The sequence below is a fragment of the Corythoichthys intestinalis genome, chromosome 6 (assembly GCF_030265065.1).
Source record: "Corythoichthys intestinalis isolate RoL2023-P3 chromosome 6, ASM3026506v1, whole genome shotgun sequence".
Taxonomy (NCBI): Eukaryota; Metazoa; Chordata; class Actinopteri; order Syngnathiformes; family Syngnathidae; genus Corythoichthys; species Corythoichthys intestinalis.
The window spans coordinates 55,285,364-55,293,933 of record NC_080400.1 but is presented as its reverse complement, the minus strand read 5'-3'; positions in this window follow the sequence as shown (position 1 = coordinate 55,293,933).

Genomic DNA, 8,570 nt, shown 5'->3' with positions numbered 1-8,570 from the left:
AAGTAATGCAATTTCTCCAATACGATATTTGAATTGACAGTTTAATATCTTTAAATTAGTGCAAACAAGGCCCACCCTCTGACGGTGGCAGCAAATATTATATAATAAATTATAAGTAATACACAAATACAAGATCACAATAAACGTGTCTTTGTCAAAGTAGTTTAAAACACTATTTACTGGCCTTGGGTAAATTGCCGGACAGGATAAATATGTGCTTTAAAGTTCTTGCATTTCCATTTTAAGTATTGCAAGTACTAGTCTCCAACACAGTATTTGAACTGACAGTTTAAAACCATTTTAGTACAAAATGGCCCACACTCTGGCAGGGGGCAGCAAATATTATAATACATAATATAATACATTATAAAAAGCTATATACGATATAAATACAAGATCACAACAAAACCTGTATTTTTCAAAGCAGTTAAAAAACATCCAGTGGCCTTAGGTAAATAAAGGTGTATAAATATGTACTTTACAGTTCTTGCATTTCTATTTTAGGTATTGCAACTTTTCCAACACTATTTGAATTGACAGTCTAAAGTCTACATTAGAGCAAATAAGAATATTATAAATTAAAAATAATAATAGAATATATAAATTAAACATTACAATGAAACGTGTCTTTGTCAAAGTGATTAAAAAAAAAAAAAAAAAAACACGTCACTGGCCATAGTTAAATAGCCAGTCAGAATAAATATGTGCATTAAAGTCCTTGCATTTTCACAAGTTAAAAGCCCGCAGTTCATCAACAAGAAGGGCAGACCCAGATGGCGTCTGCTGCAGGGGCTTGTTTGAGTCCGACACAGGACAAATGGAACCACTCCATTGAACAAATTTTCTTTGTCAAATGATCCAAGAAGAGAGATGGTGACCAATCAGGATGTGTTGTCAGCAGGTTTACCTAGGAACACAACAGGTAGGTGAGTCGTAGTAGGCGAGCATTGCTACCGAGGCAGATTTACACAACGGTGTAAAAAAACAAACAAACAAAAAACGTATTGAAACCAAAAGTGGATAAATCGTTCAACTTACAGAGTAGAGATGACAGGAACACACTCTCATTCCAGCAGAAATATGATCATAAGAAATGCTTTTCCGACGAACCGCTGCAATCCAGCCATCTGTCGTACCTTCGTGATCTGATATTTGGTCCTCCATGCAGGAAAACGGTGAAAAGTGAGTCCATTTTTCCTAGCCCCTTTTTTTGTCGTAGGAGACGCTGTTGCACCCGGTAACGCAACAATAAGCACCCATATTTTCTTTCTAAAACACCGAAAGAGTTAGCTTAGCACGACCACACGTTACAATCCGCATTGAGTCTGCTGAACCGGAAGTGAATCATATTGCCAGCATGGAGGCGCGTCCAAACAATGACGTAGTACGTCCCATTCCCTACTAAGTTCCATCTCTCCTTCACCTCTTCCTACACTCTGCTGCTCTACTTTGTCTGGACAGAAATGGGGCTACAGTATATCACTGTAACTGTTACGTAATTAGTGTTTCACAACCATAAACGGAGTTTAAGGTGGGGGGGCATGTCCCCTTAATGGCCGAAAATGTGTCATCGCATGTACTTGATTTTTCTATATATGATTTTAAAATTAAGAATTTTCCGGTAAAATACTGTCTATAAAAATTGTAAAGTAATAAAACAAAAAACCAAAATGAATGAAATGAACAAAAAAGATTTTTTATAATGGGTCAAAATTATTTTTTGAACCGATCATGTGACTAGTACCTTAGACAGTCAGTTGCTTTGCTTAGCCAAAACCACTCGAGGACCGAAGAGACAAGAAGATGGACATGTGTAATTTTTTCAAACCTAAGCTTTCAAAAGCGACAACAACTACTGGGCAAGAACCAAGGATTTAAAATGTGGACCATGAAAAGCTAGAGACCAGTGTCAAAATGGTGAGCGGAGTTTCAATACACCCTAATAAAGATGCTAATTGCACAACAGAGCCACCACCGGTGTCTTGCCAATGTAGTTACCCCTGTCAAAAATTGTGTCCCCTGGCCACAGGAGCGCACACACACACACACACACACACACACACACACACACACACACACACACACACACACACACACACACACACACACACATTAGTTATGAGATATGTCGACTTAAACAATCAATTGAAGCCAGAAAAAAACACAATTATATATTTTGGACAGCGCCGTTTATTAAACTGGAGAAACTCCATAAAGGACTTGAGTTACAGTAATAACAGTTACAGGTCGTCCTACGAGTAAAACAGTAAAACATTGCCTTTTTTTTACGTTCAACACGTATGTTACGTTATACGACAGAATTTTTTAAAATTTTTATTTTTTTTTTATGGCCATGTTTTCAAACCTCGTAGATAACAACATCACCAAAACAAATCAACAAACAAACAAATCAGTGCAAGCGCAGTTGCTCTGCCCAGGGGATACTTTGGCACAACACCGGCGGTTGTACCATATTCAATGGATGACAATCTTGGCGAAAAGTATAGCTGTCCTATTTAGCCTGATTTAGAACTTGCCTCAAGAATGATGGGAAAAAATAAACGTTCGTTTTCATCATATTATACATATACATGTAAGTTAATTCTATGACAGACTCAGCGGTGTTAGTAAACAACCGCCATCTTAAAGCAGTAGACTTCTCAGAAAGGCTCAGTTGTAGTTAATCTTCCTAGCGAACCTAAGTAACTTTTTATCTAAAATACTCCTAAATCGGCAAAATCTTGACTTGAATCCATCTTTAAATGATGAAACAGTTTTAAAACTTTCACTTGTCGAAAGTAGACAGGAGGGAACTAATGCAAAAACGGGAGCAATTTTAACAACTTTAACAGTTGATTCACAATATTAAATGACCTCCAAACATAGCAAAGGTTACTATGTTTTTTTGTTTTTTTTTTGTTTTTTTTTTTTTTTGTGGAAAAAATGAAAAAGAAAACATGAAAGGTAACACCAGTTACTTTGTGAACTTTTTACTCTTACATTCAGGTAACTGAGTTTCTAACTCAATTACTTTTTGGGAGAAGTAATTTGTAACTCTAATTAATTACTTTTTTAAAGTAAGATTAATTACACTGGCCATAAAGAGGCAGTCTGCAGAATAAAAAGTAACGAAAGCGGAGATTTTATTCTGCCAATTTGTTGCCGAACACAATTTGCCTGCAACTATTGCTGATCACTTCTCAGAATTAGCAGAAGAAATGTTCCCTGACTTAAAGATAGCATCGGTAAGTTAAATTTTATCAATTTACCTTTTTAATTATTAATTGGACACACTAACGAACAACCTTCAAGTAAAACCAAATTGCGAGCTGAAGTGCAGCCATCAAAAGACATGATAGAAATTGCCAAATGTGTTACATGCAATTATAACAAAAGTCACTGTTAAATTTTAGTAATCATGATGTAGCTTAAGATATTGATTATTCTTTGATTGCACCAGGTTATATGTGACAATATTACCGATAAGTTCATATTATTTTAAAAATTGAGTTTTATTTTTGTTTCATATTGCATGCTACTGTAGATAAAAGGTTGTAAGATTAGTCATCAATTTGTAAGGGCATTCGTCACTATTTGTAAGATTGCCGACGGCCTCGGGTTGACAGGTATGTAATTTACCGTAGTTAGCTGCCTTATATATAAAGAGTAAAGTTGAACCATTTCAATTCATAGAAATAGGCGACCAAACAAACATCAACAGGATGGTAAAAACGAACAACAATGATGGGCAGTTTATCTGGTGCTAACCTGTAAAGTAGGGATCATTTTCACCGTCGACTGTATGTTTGGCAGTTTGACACAATCACAATAATATTGATGCTGCATTCATGTTTTGTTGGAGTAATCAAATAAAAATGATTCTCTATTACATGGCGTCTAAAAAAAGCGCCAGTCACTCAACTTGTGATGTACCGCTGGAGCATTAAAATAGAGGACTTCTTTCTAGCAACCATGACTCTACAACACATCAGAACGATTTTCCAACTTGGGAACTCAGATCTCCCGACACACATGAACGCAGCATATCTCCCAAAAGTGCTTCGCAAAAGTATCGACTCATATGCCTATTCAATTCAATTCAATTTTATTTGTATAGCCCTAAATCACAACAACAATGTCTCAAAGGGCTTTACAGAAATGAAGCAACAAAAATGAATAGATACAGTTCAATCCTGGGTATCCCCTATCCTTAAGACCCTCCATGCCGGCAAGGAAAAACTCCAAAAACTCCAGAGTCAATTGGGAGAAAAATGAGAACCCTCGGGGAGTACCACAGTCAGGAGAGATCCACTCCCAGGACGGATAGACAGGAACCCCAGAACTGCTAGTGGGAATTAGCAGGCGAAGTTACAGTCCGTAAAAATACAGTGGAATAAAGGAGCAAGAAGAGGTCCATCTAGCCAGATGAGACGGGGGAAGCAGCGAGTACGCCTATCCAGCCAGTCAGGAGGCTGCAGCTGAAAAATAGCCCCTCCCCAGAGGGGAGGGGGGAAAGGGGACACCGGGTGACTAGTGATGAAGAGACTAGACAACTAGATATTAACATTGGAAAATAGAAATAAAGTAAGACAAGTGGTAGGTAGAGTAAGAAAAGGAGATAGAACTCAGCGGCTGTACTTCCCCCAGCATTATAGCTTCTAGTGCAGCTTAGACTAAACTGTGAGTCTACTCCGACTTCAGCTAGCCTAACCATGAGCTTTGTCGAATAGGAACGTTTTTAATCTAATCTTAAATGTGCAGACTGTCTCGGCTTCTTTAATACTAGCTGGAAGCTGATTCCATAAAACGGGCTTGGTGGCTAAAGGCTCTAGCTCCGACAGTACTTTTAGAAACCCTGGGAACTACCAGTAGACCTGCATTCTGAGATCGGAGTGTTCTGTTGGGGCGGTATGGAACCAGAGCATCGGTGAGATAAGATGGCCCCAACCCATTAATGGTCTTAAATGTAAGAAGGAGTATCACAGCCAAAGTTACGTGCATAAATTAACATATTAAGGAGCCGTGTGCAGATTGTGTCCATGGAGTGAATGGAGTAATATGGTCATATTAAATGGCCGCATTTTGTAGATTATTCTATGTAAACTTAAAACTCCAAAGTATTTTATTTTATTATTATTATTATTTTTTTTAACCAGTGACATTTATACTGCAGATCAATAGTGGGGGCACATGTCCCAGTGAACTATGTCTGGTGACGCCCATGGTTTCTTATTTTGGCCTTCGGGACGCTTTTCTTTTAATTTTGGAATAATTTTTGTTTTTCCCGTGTGAAAGTAATTAATAATGCTTTTGTGTGATCACAGATTCCTGCATGGTTTTTACTGCATCTAACTGGGGTGTGGCAAGCCGCTGAAGACTCACCCCACCCTAACCAGGAAGTGCACATTTCTCTGACCATTCCTGCGAATCACCGAAAAGTGAACATTTAAACTCGTAGACTGCACTGTTTCTTCACGAGGACCAGGACTGGAAGAGTTGAGAACAATCTCCAATGTTTGACCTGTTTCGACTTGTTTAAAGATCCCGTAATGCTTCTGTGTAGTCATAGTTTCTGTTGTGCGTGCTTGAAGCAGTAGTGGGAGAAAAAAGAACAGTGTTTAGTTCAAAAGATCCACTGTTCAGTGTGTGTGTGTGGCATTTTTGCAAGTCTCCATGATGTCCGAGGACACCTGCACCTTGCACGCGGAAAAATTAACACTCTATTGTTTAGAACACCAGGAGCTCGTGTGCCTCGTCTGCAGAAATGCAGAAATCCACGCCGGCCACAAGATCCTTCCTCTCGATGAAGTCGCGAAAGGTGATCACAGATTGAATTTCCAGAGAGCCCTGCAGCGTGCAAAGATAAGGCAGGAAGATTTTGACGAGTTTAGATACAACTGCGTTGAACTTTCAGAGTACGTCAATATCCAGAGGGAGCAGGTTGAAAGCAAGATTAAAAAGGATTTTGAGGAGCTTCGGCGCTTCCTGCAGGTTGAAGAGGAGGCCAAATTGTCTGCGGTGAGGGAGGAAGCACAGAAGAAGAGTCAGATGATGGAAGAGAAGATTGCAGCTCTCAGCAGAGACATGTCCATGCTCTCTGCCGTGATCAGAAGCACAGAGGAACAGCTGAAACATCATGCTTTGGGGCTGTTTTTTTGCAGAGGGACTAGGACGACTGATCTGTGTAAAGGAAAGAATGAATGGGGCCATGTATCGAGAGACTTTGAGTGAAAATCTCCTTCCATCAGAAAAGGCATTGAAGATGAGACGTGGCTGGGTCTTTCAGCATGACAATGATCCCAAACACACACCCAGGGCAACAAAGGAGTGGCTTCGTAAGAAGCATTTCAAGGTCCTGGAGTGGCCTAGCCAGTCTCCAGATCTCAACCCCATAGAAAATCTGTGGAGGGAGTTGAATGTCCGTGTTGCCCAACGACAGCCCCAAAACATCACTGCTCTAGAGGAGATCTGCATGGAGGATTGGGCCAAAACACCAGCAACAGTGTGTGAAAAGCTTGTGAAGAGTTACAGGAAACGTTTGGCCTCAGTTATTGCCAACAAAGGGTACATAACAAAGTATTGAGATGAACTTTTGGTATTGACCAAATACTTATTTTCCACCATGATTTGCAAATAAATCCTTTAAAAATCAAACAATGTGATGTTCTGTTTTTTTTTTCACATTCTGTCTCTCATGGTTGAGGTTTACCCATGTTGACAATTACAGGCCTCTAATATTTTCAAGTGGGAGAACTTGCACAATTAGTGGTTGACTAAATACGTATTTGCCCCACGTATGTATGATGTCAGGTGAGGCTCTGCTCCCCCTGCCTCCCCTGACCGCACGTCACTCAATGAAAGAGTAGTAAGTATAAAATTCAAGTACAAATGACTTACATTATGCACAGTGAAATTTAAAATATTTTGAAGACAACGCAAACATTGACTTTTTTAATTATAAGGAAATAAGTAACCTTACATAAATGAACAAAAATAAGTTCAAAGTAACATGGAAGATGCTCTGAACTACCCAAATAAAATTGAAATAAACCTCATCAACTCTTTCCTTCCTCTTAAGGATCTGATCAATTTTTAGTTTCATTGCCCCTTTAATTCAACAAGCTGTTTCCCCCCTCTAAAATATTTGTTGTTCCAAAAAAAGTGCATTTGAACCAATCCCAGCTATCTTTCCATGCTGATCACATGTCAGTATGTCAATTGAACGGACAGCGGACTCCAGTTTTATTTTTTTTTTTTTTTTTGCTGCATGCCCTGCAGTGCATGTGCACTGTGTGCAGGGCGACGCGACTTGTCAGATACAGAGAGACGCTGGGAAGAACTACGTGGAATAAATAAATGAATAATAGATATCGGTGGAAACAGATGACGCAACACAAGCTCTCTATTAGGGTTGTTGTTAACACTTATGTATGTAAATTTGATGTTATTAGATTGTTCTTATTGGAGATGCGCGTGTGGCAGCGTGGTCGTTTTTTTTTTTTTTTTTAAACATGTGGTTTTGACAGTTGTCGTCATATTTTCGGGATCAAAGTACCGGCGTACGTACTATGGTATGGTATTTCATGGCGGAACGCCGTTCCGGCTCGTCCCGACCCACTTTCACCCCTGAGTATAACAGTAAAAGTTCATATATATAACTTTGTGCTGAGAAAAAAATACCATTGTTTAAAAAAATCGACCATTGTAAGCAGTTACCCACAATGTTACTCAATGCCGCATATTTTTTCACTTAATACTGTTTTTCACTTGTACTTGTGTACATTTTATGGATGACTACTTTTACTTGTACTTGAGTAATATTTTTTTAAAGTAACGCTAGTTTTACTTAAGTACAGTTTTTGGCGACTCTACTACCTCTGGTAGGAGGCACCATTTGACTTTTCAGCTCAGGGCATCCCAAAGGTTTAAAGCTGTTCTGAATAAAAAAAAGGTAAAAATTGCACATGAAATAAAGCAACACTAGGTAAATTTTCAACCTCTATAAAATATTTTTATAACATTTGTGATGATATGTCGACTGACAACTAATTGAATGACACCTCTTTATATCTTGAAGGGGTCTGTATTGCTTTCGCCGGCACTAGTTAACTTTGAGGAGGGTGGCAGGAACCCTGCCACACAAAAAAACTACAAATGTGCTGACTGCTTTGACTCACTTTCCTTTTCCCCCATTCATTATAAAGACGGAAGTCGATGCGAACACTTTTGTACAAATTCTGCAAAGATGACATAGCAACTAAAGAGACAAAAAGTTTAGTCTGAAGGAGATAGTACCTTTTCTCGTAGGCACCGTCCAACTGTTTGCATTATTCTAACACACTTAATATAATCAATCATGGAATAGTATCGTTTCTTGTATTTACTGTTTGACTGTTTGTATTACTCTAAAACACCCAATATAAAATAAATAGCACTTATACAATAGTTTAAGGAAAACAAGCAGAATATAGGGCATAAGAGATAAACAACACCTTCTTATCACGGAAGCCCAGCACGTGCGTCATACAACTGACTGAGCAAGATTGACGCACCAACTGTCGCAATAAGTT